At 38.1% G+C, this 26,521-nt stretch overlaps 1 protein-coding gene and 1 long non-coding RNA gene across 2 annotated transcripts in view; both read left to right on the top strand.

Moving 5' to 3' along the window:
- CDH12 (cadherin 12) overlaps positions 1 to 26,521 on the top strand; it is a 1,379,166-nt gene that overhangs the window by 320,125 nt on the left and 1,032,520 nt on the right. The window lies entirely within an intron of this gene.
- On the top strand, positions 866 to 1,500 carry LOC143781119 (uncharacterized). The gene is made up of 4 exons (XR_013216574.1): positions 866 to 923; positions 1,021 to 1,083; positions 1,177 to 1,250; positions 1,437 to 1,500. It is a non-coding gene; the product is annotated as an uncharacterized LOC143781119 (long non-coding RNA).

Below are 26,521 nucleotides of genomic sequence, written 5' to 3'. Positions count from 1 at the left end.
CTATCATTTTATTTCTAATCTCCCGAGAAAACTCTTTCCTTAGCTTCCTCTGGTCGATGTTGAGTGTGATGCACACCATTTTCTCCAAACAGCACAGTGATTCCAAGATTGCAGACACTTGTGATGCTAGTTAGTGGACACACCATGATTTAACATGTCCCTTTTGTCACTTAATTTTCAGGGGTACCATCATTTCTGTCCAGGCCTATTTCATGAGTTTTATTTTATTTTTATTTCTGTGGAAGCATGGTTGAAAAGCCATGTCTCATTTTCATTTGTTCATTCTCATAGATTTTTTTATTTATTATTTCTTTTGTCAGATTCAAGTTATTTCTGTGACCATTGTGGGTTTTTCTGTCATTAAAGGGAACCTGTCACCTGAATTTGGCGGGACCAGTTTTGGGTCATATGGGCGGGGTTTTCGGGTGTTTGATTCACCCTTTCCTTACCCGCTGGCTGCATGCTGGCCACAATATTGGATTGAAGTTCATTCTCTAACTGAGAAATACTTGGCACTCAGGAGAAATTCGTTGCAAAATTCAGAAATTTTATTCGGTGCATCCGGCTCAACACATATAAACGTTTTCGGTCTATACAAATAAGACCTTCATCAGATACAGTTGTGAATGCTGCAATGTATATACAAAAAAACAGAAGACAAGAAAATTGCTTTTAAACAAAAATAATAATGATGCACAATATCAAAATAAATATGATCCATTCTGTACTGTTATGACAGTCTGTGTACAGATATGAGGAGTGACAGACAGCACGGGTGACGGACCAGGTGAATCCGGCCTGGAACTGCGTCAGGTGACACAGCTCAGCGCGCTTTTATACCCGGAAGTGCCGCTCTCCTCTAGCAGCCCCGCGAGTGCTTCCCTGCTTCACAGCACAGCGTCCGTGGCGTCGGCGGTCTTCAGGTAAACCAGCATTCGGTCCCAGCCTAGCGCTGGCTCTGTCCTGGCTCTAACTTCGTTCTACTCCTGGTAACCCTCTGCCTTGACTTATCTCTTACAGCGCTTCCCCCCTGCGAGTACCTCGCTTCCCTATAGCGCTTTACACTTCTCCGCATGCTCCAAGGTATGAGGTTTAGGTCCAGGATAATATCTATCAGACTGGATCTATTTTCGGCAGCCTTATAGCCCTCATGTGAACCCCTACTTTACTCTGCAGGCGCCCTGTGCTCCCGTACCCTGGCTAGCGTCCTACCAAGTGTGTGACTTTCACACACCACCTATGGTCTCCAGGTATTTCCTTTGGGCCTTTTTTAGCCCATCACCTTGCAGCTGCACTCATAAATTATACCGGGAACCCGGTTGTCTGGTGGTCACCCCTTAGATTGTTTTTGGCATATAATCTGCAGGGCATTTTTTGCCCCACCACTATGCATCACATTGGTTTATGTATTTATGCTTGTATTTCCTCCATTACAGGCGGCTCACTGTGCACCCTATCCTCATATCCCCGCATTCTTTGGGGGAGGTCACTCCACAACTTGTATCCTTTATCTGGGATGATGCATTTATTCTATAGTTCCACCACAGGTTTACAAATCTGAAAGTTCTCATGTTATTCCTTCATTTTACTCCCTTCAATTATAGCCCTTACAAGTGTACACTTTTCAGCACCTCTGAACAGGATTCACGCTTCACGCAGTTCCAGGCCGGATTCACCTGGTCCGTCACCCGTGCTGTCTGTCACTCCTCATATCTGTACGCAGACTGTCATAACAGTACAGAATGGATCGTATTTATTTTGATATTGTGCATCATTATTATTTTTGTGTAAAAGCAATTTTCTTGTCTTCTGTTTTTTTGTATATACATTGCAGCATTCACAACTGTATCTGATGAAGGTCTTATTTGTATAGACCGAAAACGTTTATATGTGTTGAGCCGGATGCACCGAATAAAATTTCTGAATTTTGCAACTAATTTCTCCTGAGTGCCAAGTATTTCTCAGTTATACTTTACGGGTTGGATTCCTAACTTGTGCACCTCCAAAGAAACCCTGAGTGCTGTGGTCACCAGTTTCCTGAAGTTCATTCTCTGTCCTCCAGAGTACACGCCTGCGCAAGGCAATATTGCTTTGACTTGCCAGGATAAGAGCAGCTGTGACTTTTGAGCTTTCAGGGATGGCTACCCAACCTGTGTCATGCACAGAGAGGAAGGTCATGCAAGCTTAGGAAGATGACAGCCCATTGATATACAAGGTCAGTAGACCATAGGGTAACAACGTGGCTTCTTTGAACATCTCCATGGGGCTCAGGTGAATAGTGGGTCCAAATCATGGCTACTCCAACATATCAATGATTCAGTGACTGTCAATAGAGCATATCTGCATTCTTTCAGCTGGGGCCGTGGTCCCCTAAGCTGACATCCTTCACAATGTCAAATCTGTGTCCCTCGTGATGGAGCCATGATGTCTTGGCTGCCTTTTTTTAAAGAGTCTCTGGTTCTTAGGATGTTTGGATGTTTTGGCTGTCTGGGTGACAGGATGTATATCTGCTATGGAGGTATATATCTTACAGAGGCACATATATCCTCTTTTTATAGTTGACAATTTTAAGTCAGCATCCAGAGTAAATGGGAGGAATGGTGAAGAAATGAACTTGCATTGTTTAACTGTTTAATCTATTTGCATAGTTATGCATAGTTATCCTCCTCTATTTTTCTGGCCTGGACAATGCATAGTCAACATATCAGCAAACTTCATTGTTCAATGACCCTGTACCACTGTCTTGCAAAGATAGACAACAATAAGTTGTAGAAGCTGATATAAGATGCAAACATCAGCCATTCATCCAGAAGAAAGAAACGCATACATTCAAAAGTCAACATATTGATAAACGGCAATGACTCCTGGCTTACTGAAAATAGACATCTGGTTAATTAAGATAAAATTTTATGTTGTCACACTGGGCTAGAGGCTTGTTAGGTAAGGTGTGAACATAAGAATGAACACATGATGGTGGTCATGGGGGGTCTTTCAGGTTCCTTTTATATATGAAACCCCTCAAATTGGAGCGTCATTTTAAATATTTATATTCAATAATTATAAAAATGAACTGAAGTTTTGTGCGCTTCAAAACAATTCACTGTTGAAATGTAATGCTTAAATAGTATTTTGCACAATGGCAACTTTTTACGCAAGAAGGGGGGTTGCAAATGTTATGTTTTTTCTGTTTTGTTAGATATTTTTACAGGAAACCCAACCTGTCATAAATAAAATGTCTCTCTTTGCTGCAGGCCGTGTTTTGGCCAGTGTTTTGTTGTGGTATATGCTTAGCTTTCTGGATTGCAACATCAAAACCAATGATTTTTCTTTGAGCTTCCACATGTCACATACAATGATTTCCTATTTATAGCACTACAAAGTGAATTCCTAATAAATCCACCATCAGATATTTATTCACTTGTTTTGGCATTCTGTTAATAAGTCTCTCACTTTCAAAAAAAGTTTATTTTATTTAATCAAGTATTGACCTTTAATATTTTGTATGAAACAATTTAAATAGAAGCCTTACCAAGATATTTGTTAAATATGAACACATGAAATATTTTTTCTTTCGGAAAAGAATGTTTAAAAATGAAAAACTTGACGTGAGATTGGATGGGATTTAATAAACCAAATATTCTAGACATTTAGCAAAAACTGGACCAAGAAAGGGGCATACTTAACCTTTTTTTTTTTAAACTCTTGAGTAGCACACCATAATATTAAATCTAAGCCTGATATGAGCTTGCCTATATTTTCTCCAACTTTTAGCTTAAATTATAGCATGTCTTCAGGCCTATAGTTGAACATCCTCCTGCTTAGCCCCCTCGACTTTTTTGAATGGTGTAAAAATAAAAAAATAAAAATAAATGTAGCAAATATTTTCAACAATAAATAGTAAATGGCTCCTCTATGTTTCTTCTATAAGTTTTCCAGTTATTTTTTTTAAATGTGCACCTTTTTGTTTGTTTCTTGCTTGCATCAAATTTATCATTAATGTGAATCAATTTTTCATTAATTTGTAATTAAACTGACAGTTTAGAGTCTTGTCTGTGAGAATGGATGAAGTGTGATTTGCCAGATGTTTTAAGACACATAGACACATTTATTACTTTTTTTACGCTGCAAAATGTTTTCTGAACTTTACTCCATTACCTGAGTGTCTTACAAGAATAAGTTAGAAAAATTTTAAATTAACATTAGCCTCATGACTAATAAAATGCATTGGTTTCTTCAAATTAGATGTCTTAAGGGTATTTTTCTGCACATTTTTTTCTTCTGTTTTAATTTTATTTCAAATTAAGTATAAGCTGTGTAAGCTTTTTGATTAATATGACACAAATCAGTTGGCATTAAAGGGAACCTGTCAGAAGGTTTTTGTTATATAACCTGAGACCACCATAATATAAGGCAAGAATGATCATAATAAACTATAAGGCTGCATTCATGTTCAGAGGTCTTGCCGCAGCTTTAAAGAGCAGCAGCCCTATACCTCAGTGATCTTTCAAGTGTTTTTCTTGTTCTGCTGATTTTACCGCTATTCACATAGCCATGTCTTTTATAACCCTCTTCCTTTTTTCTTTTTGGGTTTATTCCATGTAGGGTTCATGTGGCTATTTGCCAATTTTGCTTCCTATACGAATTTATAGCCTAGTATAATGCCTGTCACTCTGATTATATCATACACTTCAGTCTCTGATTATCATCACCACCACAGACTCAACACAGGGAATTAGGTTGGGCTCAGTCCTATTTACGGTTACTCACCTTAATTGATTTCTTACAGGTTTCTTGTAGCTGTATATTATTGTCTCATACTCTGAGTCCATACCTAGGGCATACATTATTGATTTTAACTCTTTCATTGTGTCCTTTATCATTTCATATACACTGTGTTCCAAATTATTATGCAAATTGGATTTAAGTGTCATAAAGATTTAATCGTTTTGTTTTTCAAATAAACTCATGGATGGTATTGTGTCTCAGGGCTCAATGGATCACTGAAATCAATCTTAAATACATGTGATTATTCGTTTTCCAGGTGATTCTAATTAAAGGAAAACTACTTAAAAATGATGTTCCACATTATTAAGCAGGCCACAGGTTTCAAGCAATATGGGAAATAAAAAGGATCTCTCTGCTGCTGAAAAGTGTTAAATAGTGCAATGCCTTGGACAAGGTTTGAAAACATTAGATATTTCACGAAAACATAGGAGTGATCATCATACTATGAAGAGATTTATGACTGAAACAGAGTTCATGCAGATAAAGGCATATTGAGGAAGGTTTCTGCCAGACAAATTCATTGAATTAAGAGAGCAGCTGCCAAAATACCATTACAAAGCAGCAAAAAGTTATTTGAAGTTGCTGGTGCCTCTGGAGTCCCTCAAACCTCAAGGTGTAGGATCCTTGAAAGGCTTGCTTGGTGCATAAACCTACTATTCGGCCACCCCTAAACAGTGATCACAAGCAGAAATGGTTGCAGTGGGCCCAGACAGACATGAAGACTATTTTTCAAGCAGTCTTGTTTACTGATGAGTGTCAAGCAACCCTGGATGGTCCAGATGGATGGAGTAGTGGATGGTTGGTGGATGGCCACCATGTCCCAACAAGGCTGCGACATCAGCAAGGAGGTTGAGGAGTCATGTTTTGGTCCAGAACAGCTGGTAGGGCCCTTTAAGGTTCCGGAAGATGTGAAAATGACCTCTGCAAAGTGTATAGAGTTTCTGACTGACAACTTTCTTCCATGGTATAAAAAGCAGAAACGTGCCTTCAGGAGCAGAAGCATCTTCATGTATGACAATGCACTATCTCATGCTGTCATGCTGCAAAGAATACATCTGAGTCATTGGCTGCTATGAGCATAAAAGGAGATAAACTCATGGTGTGGCCACCATCTTCCCCTGACCTCAACCCTATAGAGAACCTTTGGAGGATCATCAAGCAAAAGATCTATGAGGGTGGGAGGCAGTTCACATCAAAACAGCAGCTCTGGGAGGCGATTCTGACTTCATGCAAAGAAATACAAGCAGAAACTCTCCAAAAACTCACAAGTTCAATGGAGGCGAGAATTGTGAGGGTGATATCAAAGAAGGGTCCTATGTTAACATGTAATTTGGCCTGTTAGGATGTTTTGGAGTTAAATAGCTTTTTTTGTTCTGTGAATGTGACCTCCTAATGCTGCAAATTCCACAAATGAGCATTTTCAGTTCTTTAAAACATATCAAATGTTTAGAAATTCTACTGTGCCTAATAATTTGGAACAGTGCATTTTGAGTTTTTATTCATTTTAGAGATTATACTGTTATCATTGGGAGGTTTCTTCAATAAAATTCAATGTATACACTAACGGGTGATGACTTTTATTAGACTGATTGTCATTTGCACCGACCATTTAGGACAATCAGAGAAAAATGTAATTTGCATAATAATTTGGAACATAGTGTAGTTCATTACAGTGTGTGTCTACAAGTTTTTAATGTTTTTATGGCTTTGTTTGTTATTGTGCTTTGTGCCTATTACACTTTTACTTTTATAGTTGTGCTCTTCATTCTATTGCTTTTTGTGTTGTCATGGTTTCGCTTGATACATGATGTACAGCGGCATGTAAATGTTTCGGCATCCATGGTCAATATTACTGTTATTGTGAACAGTTAAGCAAGTTGAAGATATACTGTATATATACTCTCAACTTTTACACTTTTACATCTTAAATATTGCAAAAAGGAAAACTGACCTATGCAGAATTTTGGGCACCATGCATTTCTTAGTGCCTAGTAGCGCCCACTTTTTAAGGTATCACAATTTTTAAATGCTTTTTGCAGTCAGAAAAGAGTCTTTCAATTATTTGAGAAATTTTCATTGATTCTCCTTTGGAAAATTATTTCAGGTCTGTGAGATTCCTGGGTCGTCTTGCATGCACTGCTATTTTGAGGTCTAGCCACAGATTTTCAATGATGTTCAGATCAGGGAACTGTGAGGGCCATTGTAAAACCTTCAGCTTAAGCCTTCAGAGGTAGTGTATTATAGATTTTGACTTGTGTTTAGTATCATTATTCATTTGTAGAAGCCATCCTCTTTTCAACTTCAGCTTTTTACAGATGGTGTTATGTTTGCATCAATAATTTGCTGACATTTCACTGAATCCATTCTTCTCTCAACCTGTGAAATGTTCCCAGTGCCATTGGCTGCAACACAATCCCAAAGCATGATGATCCACCCCCATGCTTAATGGTTGGCTAGATGTTCTTTTCCTGAAATTATGTTCCCCTTTTTCTCCACACAAACCTTTGATTATTGTGGCAAAAGAGTTCCATTTTAACCTCATTAGTAAACGGACTTGCTTGCTTGTTTAAATGTTGTTTTTGCATACTTCTGACACTTTATAGTGAAGATGTAAGAGGTATCTTCTTATGATTACTCTTCCATGAAGGCCATATTTGTGCACATGTCTGAACAGTAGAACAATGTACCACAACTCCAGAGTCTGCTACATTTTTCTGAAGATCATTTTCAGTCAATCAGGGGTTCTGATTTGACTCTCTAGCAATCCTATGAGCAGCTCTCACTGAAATTTTGCTTAGTCTTCCAGACCTCATCTTGCCCTCCACTGTTCCTGTTAACTGCTATTTCTTAATTACATTTCAAACTGAGGAAAAGGTAACTTGAAAAAGTTTTGCTATCTTTTGTAGTCTTCTACTGCTTTGTGGGCCTCTTCCATTTTCATTTTCAGAGTACTAGGCAGCTGCTTAGAAAAACCTATGGCTGCTCTTTTTTGGCACAAGATTACAGGAGGCTGGGTTTTTATACGCAGGGAAATTTGCCTAACCTGGCCTCTCATGATGATGATAGTGAACAAGCTAAAACCCTAATTAATGTCTGAAACATTGATCACAAATCTTCAAAGGTGCCCCAAATTTTCATTTTACTTTTTGCAATTTCTAAAATGTAAAAAATGACAATGTATTTTTTGCCGCAAATGCAAAGGAAATTTGTCATCTTTAAATTAAGCCTTTTAGAGATCATTTCATCTTGAACTTGCTTAACTATTCACAATAACAGCAAAATGACTAGTGGTGCCCAAACTTTTACATGAAACTGTAGCACCCTGTCATATATGATTAGCAGTGAACCCATTTCTCTTTCTTGGTCCATGTTTTTTTGTCAGTCACTTTATTTTGCAGGGAAATAGCAGTTTCTGATGCAAAACCAAGATTGGCTGTGCACTCTTGAAGATAAAACAGCTATTAGCTGCAAAATTAGGCAATTGTACGGGGAAATAGGTAAAATGCTGTATCAGCTCCCAGCTGCTGCAATTTAAAGCTGCAACATGACTGTTCCATGTGAACACAGCCTGACAGTTCTCAACTAGTAACCATAGTTCATATTTGAACCAAAAACACCAGCAGTCAGGAGAAAAAAAATGATCATAGATGCAATGAAGATAGGTAGTGTATCTTAAAATGATAATTACAATATATGATGGAAGGACTTCATGGGCAGAACTACTGGTTTAGGAGATATAAAGTAATGTTGCTCACCATCTTGAGGACATTGTGTGCAGTAATGCCTGGAAGTACCGTAAGGGGTCCTATGCTCTGTATTCACTAGTCTAAGGTCTAGTACATTTTAAAGTTTAGTCTGGGCTCAGATTAATTGTAGGAACTCAATCTTGGGTCCGAATTCATTTTAACCCCTTAGCGACCGCCGATATTCCTTTTGATGGCGGCAGTTAAGGTTACTTATTCCTCAGCGCTGCTTTTTAACATTGCTGAGAAATAAGGCTATAGCGCCCCAGAGTCATGGCTACTTAGGGTAACAGAGAGCCTGGAAAACATGATTGGGGTTGGTTTTTACCGACCCCAGTGTTGCGATCACCGTTATTCACGGAATAATGGAAATTGCAAAAAAAAAGCCAGGTTTCCTATTTATTTCTCTCTACTCTAATATGATCTAGTACATCAGAGGAGAGAGAAATGGGGTCCCTCGAGCCCCCCCAGTACCTCCAGTGTCCCCCAGTCCCTCCGGCTGTTTCCCCTGGTCCTCGGTGTCTTCTTCCAGGAACAAAAAAAATGGCAGGCGCATGGCATGTGTAGGGCACCCGCTGAGATCTGCCGGCCAGCACCTGGCAACAATAGATTTCTCATATTAGTTCATTTTGATCACTGTGATAAACCCTATCACAGTGATCAACATAAAAAAAATGTAAATCAAACTCCTCTTTATCATCCCTCTTAGGTAAAAATAATAAAATATAATAAATGTATTTATTTCCATTTTTTCATTATGTTTAGAGGTAGGGTTAAGGCTTGGGTTAGAGTTATGGTTAGGGTTGGGGCTAAAGTTGGGATTAGAGCTAGAATTAGGGTTGGGGCTAGGGTTAGGGTTTGGCTAGGGTTAAGGTTGGGCTTGGGTTAGGGTTTGGCTAGAGTTGGGCTAGGGTTGAGGTTGGGGCTAGGGTTACGGATGGGGTTAGAGCTAGGGTTAGGGTTGGGTTAGGGTTGTGGCTAGGGTTAGGGTTGTGTTGGGGTTAGAGTTGTGGTGCTGGGGTTAGGGTGGTGTTGGGGTTAGGGTTGTGATAAGGGTTATGGTTAGGGTTGGGATTAGAGTTAGGGGTGTGTTGAGGTTAGGTTAGCGATGTGTTAGGGTTTGAGTTACAATTGAGGGTTTTCCACTGTTTTGGTACATCAGAGGGTCTTCAAACGCATCATGGCACCTGCCAATGATTCCAGCCAATTTTGCATTCAAACAGTCAAATGGTTATCCCTCCCTTCTGAGCCCTGCTGTGTGCCCAAACAGTGGCTTTCTCCCACATATGGGGCATTGGCATACTCAGAAGAAATTGCACAACACATTTTGTGGTCCATTTTCTCCTGATACCCTTGTGAAAATTAAAAATTGGTTTCCAAAATAATTTTTTGTGAAAAAGTAAAATGCTCATTTTTTCCTTCCATGTTGCTTATTTCTCATGGAGCACCTAAAGGGTTAATAAACTTCTTGAATGAGGCTTTGCACACTTTGAGGGGTGCAGCTTTTAGAATGGTGTCAGTTTGGGGTATTTTCCATTATATTGACCCCAAACTTACTTCAAATGTGAGGCGGTCCCTAAAAAATGATTTTGTAAATTTTGTTGGAAAAATGAGAAATCGCTGGTCTAATTTGAACCCTTATAGCATCATAACAAAAAAAAATTATGTTTCTAAAATTGTGCTGATGTAAAGTAGACATGTGGGAAATGATATTTATGATATGACTTTGATTTAAGGTCACAAAAATTCAAAATTTTAAAATTGCAAAATTTTCAAAATTTTGGCCAAATTTCTATTTTTTTCATAAGTAAACGCCAGTCATATCGAAGAAATTTTATGACTAACATGAAGTACAATATGTCATGAAAAAACAATCTCAGAATAAGTGGGATACATTGAAGCATTCCAGAGTTATAACCTCATAAAATGACAGTGGTCAGAATTGTAAAAATTGTCTCTGTCATTAAGTATCAAATTGGCTCAGTCACTAAGAGGTTAATAGTTTATTTTGAAGTCTGATTGACTTGACGGTTTTGATATCAGCAGTCCTGTCTGCTTTTATTACTAACTGATAATAATTTGTTATCCAAATTATTCTGCAATGTTTCCAAAAAAAGTGAAGACATTGTTAAAGCATATCTGTTGCTATATTTCACAATAAAACAGGCTTACATTATTAAATAGATGTATTAGACTTGGTGGAGCTGTAATTTCTTCTTTCTGCTAAAGCTACCTAACACCATTACAGTGAAATTATAGGCAAATTGCCCCTCCTCCAGTTACTAATTAGATAGATAGCTATAAACTTGACCCACAATGTGAATTCAAATGCAAAGTAAAAAAAGAGGGTACTAGATTCAAGGTATAAACTACAGTGAAATGGTAATGATATTTCACCCCACCACATTGTGAGAAACAGCTAAGAACCTCCGAATAAGGTAAGGAGAGTTTTCCCCATTCTACTAATATAGCAATGTTAATAAGAGCTTCTTCCTGTGATAAATCAAAGCTACATAGCTGCCCTATGTATTGTCCCCACCCGTTTCTTTAACTTTAACCCCTACCTTGATTCATCAGGGCAAGGCAGTGTAAGTTGAAATTCACTAAATGTGTGTGATAATATTGGGACTACCTAGTTTACATCTAACTATCGGAATTAACAACCTGAGGAAGGGCAATTCACCTATCTATAATTTCATTGTAGTGGTGTTAGGTAGATAGCCGAAACATTAGATACACCTAAAATGACATTTCCCTCCCAATGTTTGCCCTGAATTTCCATGTAATTATTCATTATACATATTCTGTATTGTGTGTTTTCATATTTTCTAAGAAAATAATACAAATTATATTTTAATTACTCAGTAAGAGTAAGAGTGTATGATTGTTCTTGGAGATACAATAGTAATTTACTAGTGGGTGAATTGAGCAACAGACAGAGATTTCAAAAACTGAAAAACGGAAATACATTACTGGAGATTTCCACAACCTGAAAGTTTGCAAAAGTCGGGCCTTTTCTAGAGGCATTTGTTTCTTATGAGCACGATATTTACTATTTAGCAAAATGACCAGGCTGAGATTGCCCCTTCTTTATTACATCTACTGAGCACTCTCACATATAAGAGCAAAACATATTACATAAGTTTATGTTAACAAACAAGGTTGCCACCAAAAGGTACTGTAATAGAAATATATATATATATATATATATATATATATATATATATATATATATATATATATATATATATATATATATATCATGTAGATCTCACTTGCATGTATACTCCTATATAATCATATATACTCATATATCCACAGCTAATATATTACTCAGCTAGTTTATAATCAATGGCTTAAAATGGCTGACATAAACTGATATAAGCCAGACAGATTGTATGGGGTTTTCCATGCAAAAGCGGAACAACGCCAGATGTATTAAGTGCTGATCAGACGTCTTAACTCTGTCCTAGATGCAGAAAGATGCAGAGAGCTCAATTTTAGTTGCTTAATCAGCAGTCATATGTGCATTAATCACAATATTCCATATACATTTAGATAACCAATAACAGAGGAGCTAGACAATATGGTAATTAACTAACCACCCCTAACAACCCCTAACCACTCCTTTCTATATGCAATTATAAAACTATGCATGTACAATAAATGGTCAGTATTGATGGAATGCTTTTCTGTCACAATGGTATACAGTCCATTCTTGATGAGCGCTCAAAATACTCAGTCTTATTGGGAACGGCCGCAGCACACACAGGGATAAATTTATCCAAACCAAATTTCCATGACAGTACGTGCAGATAGAAACCCTGGTATATGACTATTTGGACCACATGGTCTGTTTTACCAGGACCTCCTCGTCTTTGACCTGAGTGCACACCATTACTCCCTTACACTCCTCATATAAGTCTAAGGCTGTTTCTAATTAGTGATAGTTCCTACCTGCCCTTTAAATTTGCAGGCTTGCAGTCTGGAAACTAACATTTGATACATTTTAGAATAAGGGTCCTATCAGAGAAAGCTTTTCCTTGACATGGCTGGTGGGCTCATATGAGTTGACCAATTTGTATGCCAAGAGCCTTCATTTTATAATTTTATTCTATACAGCGGAAATGTTACATACATTTAATATATATGCTATGTTTGCATACATCTTAGCATATTAAGGAGCTGCTGTAGTCCATGGTTTGTATATTATGTAGTTATAGAAGCTTGCACCTGTTCACACTTGATTTGGTTTTGATAGGCTGTGCTGGTCATTTTTTTTTGTAGATAGACAGATAACAGAAACATTATGTTATATGACAGAAGTACCTAAAAATACTTGGTAACATTGTGATTGTTCATTTACAACTCAAATTGTTCAACAATACATTTCACAGCTGTCTCATGTTTTAATTTAAGTCAACATAATTGCTATTATCTTTGTGCAAAAAACCTAATTACGCTCGACTCACTGAACTTCTGATACCATAAAAAGATAAATTACAATATTAATGATGAAGCTAAAAACCACACTATTATATTGCTTATCACTGGAAGGTGCTATTTCACTTCTGTTACAATGAGCGACAGTGCAGGAATGGCTTTTATTCCAGCTTAGTTTCAGACTATTTTGCATGTTTCCTCAAAAGAATAAGCACAGTACGGCACTAAATTAATCTGCATGTAGCTGCATGTGCAAAACTAAAATAACTGAAATACTTGTCATTTAATAAGAAAGAAGCTAAGAATGATTTTAACTTTAGCTTCAAATTATAATAATATACTGTATTATAGTATTTACATATAGAGAATGCATTTGCCATTAGCACTTACCATGTTGCTAAAAATTGCTTTACCTAGGAGTCTGAAGCATGTGTTGAAAATTCTTTATATTTAGGTAGAAAAATACGTGATTGATGCTATTAAATAGAAAGTATTATTGACTTAAAAAATCAAATATTCAGAACATTTAACCATGATCAATTGTAATATTACATTTCTTTTATTTCTTGTGAGACAAAGCATGTACATTTACTTTACACTGTGTTCAGAATTATTAGTCAACTTATATTTTTGATGCTTAATTTTATTATTGAACAGCAGCAGTGTTGTCTGTCAATTTAAATGAACCTGAAACCTACTCATATTGTACAAAAATGCATTTCTGCTATTTCAAAAGATTTATCAGTGACTAATATGGAGATACAGGGGGTTGGCGGGTGCCCCGGGTCCACTAGCCTGAACCACATGGACCAGAGATCGTCCCGCCAAACGCCCGCTCTCCTTTTAATGTGGTCATAATGCTACTCAGACAACACACAGTGAGGGTAAAACAGTGTGGCAATGCTTTATTGAATACAACATAGGCAAATAACACATAGAACAGTCCCAGCACTGTACCCAAGATAGTGCACATCACAGAGTCTCACCCTTCCGCTGGGATAATAGCAGGTGTGACTTCGGATCTTCCAGGGTGTCTACCCCACCAGTGGCGTGCACACAGAGAGGAGGTAACGACAAGTGTAGGAAGAAAAAAGTCCATTTAGTCCTTATAAGGCCAGTTGATCCAAGGATTACAACCTGGCTTCTCCAAACGTATCCATGGTTCAGTGATGGTCGAAGGAGCAGATCTGTATTCTTCCAGCCAGGGCCGAAAACCCCATAAGTTGTTTCCTGTAGAATGACAGATCCATGTCCCTCGTGATGGAGCAATGATGTAAAATGGCAGCTGTCCTGTCTCTGGTCTTTTGGATGTATCGATGTCTTGGCAGAATCTCTCTGGCTGTCTCTCTCAGTCTCTCTGTCTCTGAGTCTCTTTATATAGAGGCATGTAACCTATTTTTCAATTTAACAAATGTCCTTCAGACTAGCATCACAGATAAGGGGAAGAATGGTGATGATATCAAGTGGCATTACTTGGTTACTTAAATCTATGTGCATAGTTTTTCCCTCTGCTTTCGAAGTCAACAAACTGGCTCCATAACACATTGCATAATTAGCATATCAGCAAATACCATTAGTCATCAAAGATAATAGCACACTATGCTATATGAAATATCAGCTTACATATCAATATTGCAGGCTAACACAAGCAAAAGTTTAGATAACAGCCTATTCTTCTTGGTTTGTTATAAATAGTCATCTGGATAATTAAGAAACAATGATGTGTCTTCACAACTAATACATATATCTTTCTTTTCCATAACAGTGGTAAGCCTTTCATCCATGGAGTCTGTCAGTTTCTTAATTTGTTGATGACTAACTTTTTGGGCAGCAACAACCACAGCATCCCAGATGCTGTTCAGAGAGGGGTACGGTTTATCTATCACTATAATTCTATGGTTTAAAAAGGGCCCACAAGTTCTCAATATAGTTAAGATCAGATGAGGAAGAATTATTCTTTCATCTTTAAGGACTTTCTTAGATAGTCAAACAGTGAAGTACTTTCATGCATGCAATGGAGCATTGTCCTGCACATAAATCATGGTTGTCTTAAAAGATGCAGACATTTTACTGTTCCACTGCTTGAAAAAATGTATTCTAAAAACTGTCAGTAGGCTCGGAAGTCAGTTGATTTTGAGTCCATCTGGAAACAAAAAAGATTAAAATAGCCAATCTTTAATAATATCAGTGTACAAAAGTCCACCCTCCATTTTGCTTACATCAGAAATAAAGTGGAGGTCCTTGTAGGTTACTGATCCAGGCATGGACTCATCCATCTGGTCCATCAAGAGTCATTCTCATCTTATCAGTCCATACAATCTTTGAAAGTTTTGGATTCAGATATTTCTTGGCCCAATTGTGATGTTTCAACTAATTTGTATTCTTTTGTGGTGGTTAGGTTTCAGAGAAAAGCATGCCTTAAAAGCAGCAGGTGACCGAGAAACAATGGAGACTATCTAGACAGACGAGTCCCTGGCAATGTCTCCTGTCATGTTCCCAATGGCAGGGAATTAAACACATAACACGGGCAAAAACAGGACGAGCTCTAGGGCGATGGAACCTGAGCTGACCGCGATCCTGAACCTCAACACTCAACTAACAGCATCCGGGGAACGTTCCTGGGGGGACTCTAGACATCTCGCGCCAGCCAGAGATCTAGCTACCCCTATCAGAAGAATCACAGACCTATCTTGCCTCCAGAGAAATATTCCCATAGAAATAGCAGCCCCCCACATATAATGACGGTGAAATGAGAGGAAGGCACAAACGTAGTTATGAAAACAGATTCAGCAAAATGAGGCCCGCTTAAGCTAGATAGCAGAGGATACAAAAGGTGAACTGCGCGGTCAGCTTAAAACCCTTCAAAATACCATCCTGAAATTACTTGAACTCATGTGCCAACTCATGGTACATGAGTGGTAATTTCAGCCCACTAGAGCAACCAGCAGCAGAGAATTACATATCTGCAAGCTGGGCTAAAAACATGAAAGCAAACATGAAACAGGGAAATCCAGACTTAGCTTGTCTTGAAGGCCTAGGAGCAGGTAGCAAAGGTAACAGAGACACACTGATACATTGATAGCCGGCAAGGGAATGACAGGAAAGCCAGGTTAAATAGGAAACACCCAGCCTCTGATGGACAGGTGGAAACCAGAGACCGCAACCCACCAAAGTCACCCAGTACCAGCTGTAACCACCAGAGGGAGCCCAAAAACAGAATCCACAACAGTCCCCTTGCCTGCTGCCCAGAATTGAAAGGTCTCTGCCTAGAAGCACAAGTACATTGCCATGCAAAAGTTTGGGCACCTATGGTCAGAATTGTGGTTACTCTAAACAGTTAAGCAAGTTGAAGATTAAATTACTTCTAAAAGGCTTAAAGTTAATGTTCATGCATTTCTTTTGTATTTTCGGCAAAAATAAAACACATATTGTCATCTTTTACATTTTAAAAATTCCAAAAAGGGAAATGGGTTGATGCAAAAATTAGCCTGTTTGGGTTATGGCTTGATCACTATCATTGTTAGGAAAGGACAGGTGATTTAAATTTTTCAGCTTTAGAAAACCCAGCCTCATCTAACTTTGTGCAAAAAAATACAGCATCCTTGTGTTCTTCTAAGCAGCTGCCTAGCATTCTGAAAATGAAAATTGTGGAGGCCCACAAAGCAGAAGGCAATACAAGATAGCAAAGAGCTTTCAAGTTGCCTTTTCTTCAGTTCGAAATGGAATTAAGAAATGGCAGTGGATGTCAAGAAGGCTTGGAAGACTAAGCAAAATTCCAGTGAGAGCTGCTCATAGGATTGTTAGAGAGGCAAATAAGAACCCAGAAATGACTGCAAAAGATCTTCAGAAGATCACACAAAGTCGTATAGGCTACAACTGTTGCATTCCTTGCGTCAAGCCATTCATGACCAATAGACAACACCAGAAGCATCTTACCTGGGCCAAGGAGAAAAAGAACTGGACTGTTGCTCAGTTTTCCAAGGTGTTGTTTTCAGATTAAAGTAAATTTTGCTTGTCATTAGGAAATCAAGGTCCCAAAGTCTGGAGGAAGAGTGGAGAGGTACACAGTACAAGCTGATTGAGGTCTAGTGTAAAGTTTCCACAATCAGTGATGGTTTGAGGAGCCATGTCATCTGCTGGTGTAGGTTCACTGTTTTTTATCAAGACCAAAGTCAGTGCAGCCATCTACCAGAAATTTTTAGAGCACTTATTCCTTCTCTCTGCCTACAAGCTTTTTGGAGATGGAAATTTCATTCTCCAGCAGGACTTGGCATCTTCCCACACTGCCAAAAGAACCAATACCTGGTTTAAAAACAACAGTATCACTTTGCTTAATTGGCCAGCAAACTTGCTGACTTTAAGCCCATAGTGAATATATAAGGTTTATAAGTGTCAAGAGACACCAGACCCAACAATGCAGACGAGCCGAAGGTTGCTATCAAAGAAACCTGAGCTTCCATAACACCTCAGAAGTGCCACAGTCTGATTACCTCCATGCCATGCTGCATTGATGCAGTAATTGATGCAAAAAAGCCCAAACCAAGTATTAATAAAAATAATATTTTTTTATTTATATAGCACCAACATATTCCGCAGCACTTTACATTATAGAGCATTTACTGAACATGCCTTTCAGCAGGCCAACATTTCAGATTTTAAAATCATTTTTCAAGCTGGTGTTATAAAGTATTCTAATTTACTGAGATAATGACTTTTGGGCTTTCAATGGCTGTAAGCCATAATCATCAACATTAACAGAAATAAACACTTGAAATAGATCACTCTGTTTGTAATGACTATATATGATATATGAGTTTCATTTTTTGCATTGAAGAACTGAGATAAATTAACTTTTTTGATGATATCCTAATTTTATGAGAAGCACCTGCACATACAAGTGCTGGAGCACAGTAGACCTGAGTCTGTTTAAAAGATTTAATCTCAATCAGTATTGGGGAAGGGCATTAAATCAGAGTTAGAGAACTACATTTACTTTTGTGATGCTCGTTTGCATTTGATCCTGCCAGTAAAATTCATTTGAATTTTAGAGAACTACTAGAAATGTGTTAATGAGACTCAAGTTGTCTTGCCCCTCTCACCATACTGACTGCCAAAGATGAAAGCTTGCAGCTGTAAGTTAATCATACTTGGGCCAGCTGTACTTTAGCATATAATCACACTACAGATCAGACTATGTGTTAATGCTATTGTAGGTGAGTGTTCTTTATTTACCGTATTTTCCGGCGTATAAGACGACTTTTTAACCCCCGAAAATCTTCTTAAAAGTCGGGGGTCGTCTTATACGCCGGGAATCGACTTGTACGCCGGTGTATATGGTGGGTGGGGAGGGGGAGTGATCCTGATGACGAGGGGGCGTCTCACAGGAAAGTGAGTAATCCCCATTACCTTATCCTAGCGGTGCAGCGTGGGGGTGTCAGTGCTGGGAGCGGCGGCGGCTGCTGTGTTCTGGTGCGGCGGCTCCTCTTCTGTGTGGGGCCTCTGTGCTGTGAGGTGGCGGCGGCAGCGGCGTATCTTTATCCAGTTGGGGCTCCTCCGGCATCTCCTTAGCCCTGGAGGCCCCGCCGCAACTCCATCGGTGCAATGTGGTGGCCTCCGGGAAAATGGCCGCTGCTCAGATTCAGATCTCGTGTCCCGAGATTTCGGGACGAGATCTGAATCTGAGCAGCGGCCATTTTCCCGGAGGCCACCGCATCGCACCTATTGAGCTGCCTCCGGGAAAATGGCCGCTGCATTGCACTCGTGGAGTTGCGGCGGGGCCTCCAGGGCTAAGGAGATGCCGGAGGAGCCCCAACTGGATAAAGATATGCCGCCGCCACCGCCACCGCCACCGCACAGCACAGAGGCCCCGCACAGAAGAGGAGCCGCCGCACCAGAGCACAGCAGCCGCCGCACCAGAGCACAGCAGCCGCCGCCGCCACTCCCAGCACTGAGACCCCCACGCTGCACCGCTACGATAAGGTAATGGGGGATACTCACTTTCCTGTGAGACGCCCCCTCGTCATCAGGATCACTCCCCCCCCCCCCCAAAAGGCACATATTCACCGGCCCTATAAGACGACATAGGGTGTATAAGAAGACCCCCGACTTTTAAGAAGATTTTATATTTTAACTGGTAAAGTTGGGGGGTCGTCTTATACGCCCAGTCGTCTTATACGCCGGAAAATACGGTAATTAAGAAATGGTGGGGGAAAAAGCTTCATTGATGAAATACAGTGAAAAAATCAGTTAAAAAATGAAAAGTTTATTAGGTACATTAGTACATTAAAAAGACATGGTAGACATGGTATATCATGATTTCGGCTCATAGCTAAAACGCGTTGGTTGTCAATTTCAGATTGTGGTGACCAGTATCCATGCCTTTTTAATGTACCAATGTACGCAATAAACTTTTCATTTTTTTAACAAATTTTTTCATTGCTGAAGGTTTTTCCCTCATCTTTTCTTCCTTACTGCTGATGTCCAAGACTCAGATGGCTCTGTGCAATGCTATTCCATCCAGCTACGTCCCGCAACACATGGTGAGCTGACGTTTTCCCCAATAATTTTCTCTCTATTGCTTTTCTTCTTTCTGTGTTCTTTCAATGTGTTGCTGCCTGCATACGATTGATCAGTGTTAGAAAGTGGAAGAATTAAACGCCCTCGGTTATGCTATTATGGGGGCATGTTCTTCTTACCCCAGTGTGTTGCTGCCTGATTATGATTCATCAGCATCAGAAAGACTAAGACGTTTACACCCCCAGACAGTCTCTCTGGTAATGCCCACTCGGGCATAATTTAGAAAAAATGTTTAGTTGGCAAATACTTAGTTTGCTAATATCTTCACAGTGGAGAGACAAAATTAAAAAAATTCTGCTCTGCAGCTCTTAATATATTGTGTGCCCCATTGAATATGAAAAACTTGATGAAAGATCTTCTTCAATGTTAAATTGTATAACCTACAATGTTTGCCGAGTTTATGATATGCAGCTGTGATGGTTTCCACTATAGGAATATGAATATAGCTTGAAATACGTTTCTCATATTAGATGTAGTTGTCTTCGAAAGCAGACTGCAGACATAGTGTGATGGAAGGGTCACTAGCCTGCAAGGCACTGCTGCAGGAAGGCGCTATAGAGCAGAGTTGATCTCTCTAAAAGGTTAGCTCAGTCCTGCAAGGGTGTGGTAAAAATGGATGGACAGGGATCGAATGCTACCAATAGATATTGATGCTGATTTGTGGCTGAAAACCTGGAACACAGTTGGAAAGTACTAAGGGCAGAAAAGAGAGACAGGAGAGAAGAGAGCAGCTCCCAGAGCACTGAGCCAGAAGTACAGGTAGCCATAGGTTTGTTGATGACAAGCATTGGAACAGATGATATGTGCAAGACAGAACTGGAGTTTAGTGAAAAATGTTTTGATAGCCAGCACTGGAAGTGGCCTGCAGGAAGAAGGAAAGGAGTGCAAAATCAGAGTTGAGGTAACAAAGACAGCCATCAAATGTAAATGCTAAAGATCACAAACAAAAATGCCAACATATGCAAAAGTAAAGATCATTCCTGTTCTATATGTAGAGGTTTTACCTACCAAGTCTTGTACCTGCTATCATCTGTATAGAAGTCATCAAAAGATCATCAGTAAACCCAAGGTTATTCATGCGACTGCCTTCATCCTTTCTTATACTAAATGTTCTAGGTGTCTGTACCATTTTACAATGGGAATCCCTAGAGAGAAATGTCCTGAAAGAGCGATGAAACACACAAACACACACTGAGGAACACATTTCATTGGTGTCTACACTTGTAGGAAGACAGCTCAGCCCGTGCAACATCTATAAAGTAATATCCGTGAAATCCTCAGATTTTGATAGGAAAACCTGTTACTGGACTTCAAGTAAGTCCTAGGCAAGAACCTAGTTATAATCTTTACAACTGGATTCTCTCTAGGTGACACTATAAAATTAATTAGCAAATTGATTTCAAAAATTTAATGGTGACTTTACTGTTTACTTTTTAAGAACATTTTTAATAGCAATTAGGAATTTTCTATTTAATATCTTTGCTGAAAAAAAAACAGTTTATATCAACCATTTTAGCATTATAATTAATTGATTTCATATAAAAAATCCTGCTGAACAATGATATGTTACAGTCGGCTATTTTATGACCGAAATCCTGTTAGCACATTTACCAGAAGGAAATTTTCAACAATGAGGCATTAATGACATTTCCATTTAAGCAGATCTGTCTTCCCCTTGCCTGTACTCCATCAATGGATTGCTCACAAAGGTAAAGATATTTAATTAGTCAAGTAACGGAATACAGGCTGCATTTCATACATGGATTCTGTAGAAATTTGTATTTAATTATATGATCATTCTTTACTACAAAGGAAATAATTTTAATAATTAAATTATTAGAAAATTACAGCTTATATAATTCCCTAAAGAAATAATTAAAGCTTGTTTAAACCGGGGTTTCACTTTTAATGTATTACTACCATTTTATTGCCTAGAAATGTTAAATAAATCAGAAATTTGAAAACTTTAGGTATGAGTAATACACAAGTGGGTTCGGTAGTTATTGAGTCATGTATTTCTGACAGTTTGTACAAGCTCAAAAGGTCACTTGGTGCTAACAATTTGGGAGACAATGTCGCTTGTCTGTGTAGGAATAAAGAATTGTGCACTGAATGCCAATGTGAATTTAACCACCCCAGAGGCCTAGAGAACACTCTTCAACATATTCATAAAATTCAATGAGCACATAAAACAACATGACTGTAAATGAAGCTAATAAAATGTTTCATTAAAGAAGAACTGTGTTTGGTTAGCAAAATCATAGCAAATGTTTCCTGTGTACGTTATCATATGGGCACAATCTGTATCATTTAAACAAATTAAAATACCACTATAATCAGAAAATGGCCAATTTTCGAAATCAGGTTTTTATGCTAATTATATAATTATGGTAATTACTGTATATATTAAAATGACATTCTTAGTGAACCTATATATTCGATTTGTTTCTTGAAAAAATGGATGACAATCTCTATAGAAAATAATAAATTTCAATTTTCCCAGAGGCTATCATGCAGTTTACTCAATACTCTAAGTTATACAAAGACTTAGTAGTTATGAATTGTATCATCCTTGTACTTTATTACAATGTTCTAAACAATACTAGCAATAATAATAATAATAATAATAATAATAATAATAATAATAATAATAATAATTATCATTTTATTAAGTAACCAAAATCACAGTAAAAATTAAAAACTGTGCATTGATCATTAACAGTAATTTTATCAGTACGATTCTGGGACGCATGATTCTAATCTGAATGGACAGAGGCATTCAACCTATATATATATAATTTAATTAAATGGTATGCAACTATTATACGTAGAAAGTTTGGAAACTTTTTTTTTCTACTTAAAATAAGTCATGTAACTTTAAATCAATCTTATAGCAGCAGATACACACATAGAAGAAACCAAAAATTGAAGATAGTAGTCATCATGCTGAGTCAAATGCATTATTGTCATGCTGATAACAATGGGTTTAGCACAACGACTACTAATCCTATTGTATGTTTCTACTATACATGGATTCCTATCAACAGACAATGCTGTCTACTAAAGAGGGAATACGAAAAACAATTTTCATAAAAAAAAAATTAAAAAGCTCACCAATCCTATAATGTTTGGATACACTTGAAAGCTAATGTATTGATGCCAATTTCTTCTGGTGAAACTTAGTTATTGTAGAACCGATGAAGAAAAAGGGATTTTCAGGCACTTGCATCCATAAAACTTAATCTTTTTATTAGAAATTAATTTAAAAACAGGAGAATCCATCATGGTTATAAAACTTTATGCGTTTCTGGCATACACTATGGCCTTAGCCACAGGAATATCTCCTCGGCAGCAGAGATCATCACACCTATCCTTTAATTGAATGTTAAAATTGTGTATGTTAATAGATCAGAAGTTGGAGTTGTGATCAAAGTTTAGAAACTGTGAAAGCAACAATACAGTGGCATCCAAATGTGCACCCCCTTGGCGTTTTACATTGGCTTGTTGTTACATTACAACTGTTGTTTAAATATCTTTGTAATCTGATTTGTGTGTAATACATCAGCAATACATATTCTATTTTGGTGAAGTGAGAAAAATGTAGGTATAAATAAAATCCATGGGATAAAATAACTGAAAATTGGCATCTGCATATGTATTCACCCTTTTGCGATAAAGCCCCTAAAAATTCTGATGCAAGCAATTATCTTAATAAGTCACATGCTTAGTGAAAGGAGCCAAGGAGATCTCTGATTAAGTCAGGGGCAAAGTTGTTGAGAAGTTAGAGTTGGGTTATAAAAAAAATCCCAATTTTGATTATCCACTGGAGCACAATAAAATCCATTATCATCAAATGGAAAGTACATGGTACCACAACAAACCTGCCAAGAGAAGGCCATCCACCAAAACTCTCAACACGGGCAAGGAGGGCATTAATCAGAGATGTAGCACTGAGACCAAATCTAACCCTGAAGAAGCTGCATAGTTACCAAGTAGAGACTGGAGTATGTATTGATAGGACCATGATAAGCAGTATACTCCATAGAAGTGGCCTTTATGGAAGATGGGCAGAAAAAAATTTGACTTACAGATACAAATTGTAAGGCTCATTTTTAAGTTTTCCAAAAGACGTGGGAAAACTCCACAAATGTATTGAGGAAGGTGCTGTGGTTGGATGAGACAAAAATGTAACTTCTTGTCCACCAAGACAAACGCTATGTCTGGCATCAAACCAATATGATTCATTAACCCAAGAACATCATCCCCACAGTGAGAGATGCTGGTGGCAGCTCCCTGCTTTGAGGAGAAGGTTGCAGAGGCAGGTGAAGATGAATAGGGAAGATGGACAGTGTCAAATTTGTGGTGAAGATGGATAGTGAGAAATACAGGGATATTCTTGAGCAAAACCTGTTTCAGTCTGTCGGTGATTTGAGAATGGGACGGAGGTTCACCTTCCAACAAGACACTGACCCAAAGCCCACTGGTAAACCAATATTATAGGTTGCATTATGAATCCCTAATCAGAGCACCACATTAAGCCCCCACCCACAGGCTCGTCCCGGAGCACAAGCATATCAATAACTCAAAACTAAAAATAAAGATTAAAGAACAACCACATGACGGATTTCATCAACCAATGTATCATTTTAATCACTATAACAGCACTGACATGACACTGTCTGTAGGTTACTGTGCACAATCCTGCTGGCAGGTTCTCTATGAGCACACTGAAGTTCTCAGTTATGTTGTCCTATTTGTTGTTTGCTTCACAGAGAAAAGAAAAACAAATGTTCACAGTTGCAGTCATGTTCTTTGCATGAGCTAATGCAAATCCTGAAAAACTTAGTGAAAGTCCATGTTTTGAGGGAACAAAACACAAAAAATTCCAAGGGGGCTGGTGGGGTTAGGAATACACGTTGAATATGTAATGATATTTCATCTTCTGCTTAAACCTATCATTAATCTAAGTTAAGAAGATAAGAAAACTGCATTTCATAGGACAAAACACCTCTTTGTGCTAGTTTCATCTTTGTATGTTGTATTAATTATAATATTCATATGACTATTCAAAGGGAAAATAAACTCCAAGCAAATGTGGAGCTAAGCACCTACAGATTTTTTGAATGCATCCACTTCCAGTGAAAAATGTTAATAAAAATTCATTTATTTTCTCAAAACAAAAAAAATAAAATATATTTTTAAAATACTTTTAAAATACAGTACATCGCGTTTTGGCTGCTATTTTTACAGTGCAGCCTTCATCAGGTGAAAAAAAAAATAAACAAAAAAAACAGACATACATAGGGGCTGTGCTTTATTTTACGTGGGCTGTGCTATATACTACATGGGCTGTGCAATATACTATGTGAGCTGTGCAATATACTATGTGGCTGTGTGGCTGTGCAATATACTACATGGCTTTGCTATGTACAACATGGCTGTGCTATATACTACGTGGGCTGTTATATACTATGTGGCTGTGCTATTTACTACGTGGGCTGTTATATACTACGTGGATGTGCTGTTTACTACGTGGGCTGTTATATTCTATGTGGCTGTGCTATATACTACGTGCCTGTGCTATATACTACGTGGCTGTGCTATATACTACGTGGCTGTGCTATATACTATGTGGCCGGCCATGAACAATTTGCGACAGTCACAGTCCGGCCACGAATTGGTGCGGGATTTGAACCACTCTTCGCTAATTGGTGGCGCCCGGCCTGCCGAATCCTGTGTATTCAATGTATTATTCTAAAATTGTCATATATAAACTACATATACATTCTAGAACACCCGATGCATTAGAATCGGGCTTCCATCTAGTTGTTTTATAATGTTTTAATATGTTGTACTGTATAGTGTTTTAATATGACTTACCAAGATTAAACTTAGATTAATGATAGGTTTTAGCAGCAATTCACATATCATTATATTTTCAATGTGTACTGTTGCTTATATAGTTAATGAACATTGATCATACCTTCAACTTCTGATCTACTAATATACACAATTTTAGCATTTGTTTGGAGGATGGAAGTGGTGATCTGTGCTGCAAAGGAGAAATTTCAAATGAAGATTCTAAGAATCTTCTTCTAAGAATCTTATCTAAGAATTGGCCCAATATTTATGGACGTAACTGTTTATCACCCATGGTAATTCTGCTTCATGTCACCTGGCTTATCCATGTTTTTTTTCCCCTCTCCCTTTTTTTTTTTTTTCCTATACTATGTTGTGCATAAATATGTGATTCTTCAGATTTTGCATTAGTCTAGGCCTGATGAAGAGACCTGAGTAGTCTCGAAAGCTTGCAATTTGTTACCATCTTTTCAGTTAGCCATTAAAAGGTATCAACCACTGAGGACTCTCAATTCTAAATATTTTTCTATCTACTGGCTAACACGGTACCAAGATATATTTCTTTCCTGTATCAAAATGAAGATTCAAAAGATGAGATGTAGGAGGAGCAAAGTGTTTTTTTCTCAATGCATTTAGCAGTTGGACTAACTTCTTCATCCGGAGAACCATAGTAATTACTGTGTTTGATACAATAAACCAAAGGATTTTGCTACAATAATTATGGACATACTGCAGAATATGTATAATGCTTAAACTTGCGCATACTGTGGTTCTCCTGATGAAGAAGTTAGTCCAACTTCACAACATATTGCGATTAAACCACTTTATTAGTCTTAGATCATGCCCTCTGGATCCTCACTGGGGTTATATTTTGGGCAGCGCAGTTACCACTCCTATCCATCAAACAGAGGATAACAGGCATGTTTTCGCTTGTACTGCTCAGATGTGGGTTTTACAACCCCAAAAGGTGAACCTGTACTTGCCTGTCGGATAAGCCCATATTGTGCTTTTTGTCTCCCCCATTTTTACCCAGTATACACATTATTTAGCATTATTCATATTCTACGGTATCTCCATAATTATTGAAGCAAAATCCTTAGGTTTAATGTATTAAG

Source organism: Ranitomeya variabilis, chromosome 6, assembly GCF_051348905.1.
Source record: "Ranitomeya variabilis isolate aRanVar5 chromosome 6, aRanVar5.hap1, whole genome shotgun sequence".
NCBI lineage: Eukaryota > Metazoa > Chordata > Amphibia > Anura > Dendrobatidae > Ranitomeya > Ranitomeya variabilis.
This window is presented reverse-complemented; position numbering and strand designations above follow the sequence as displayed.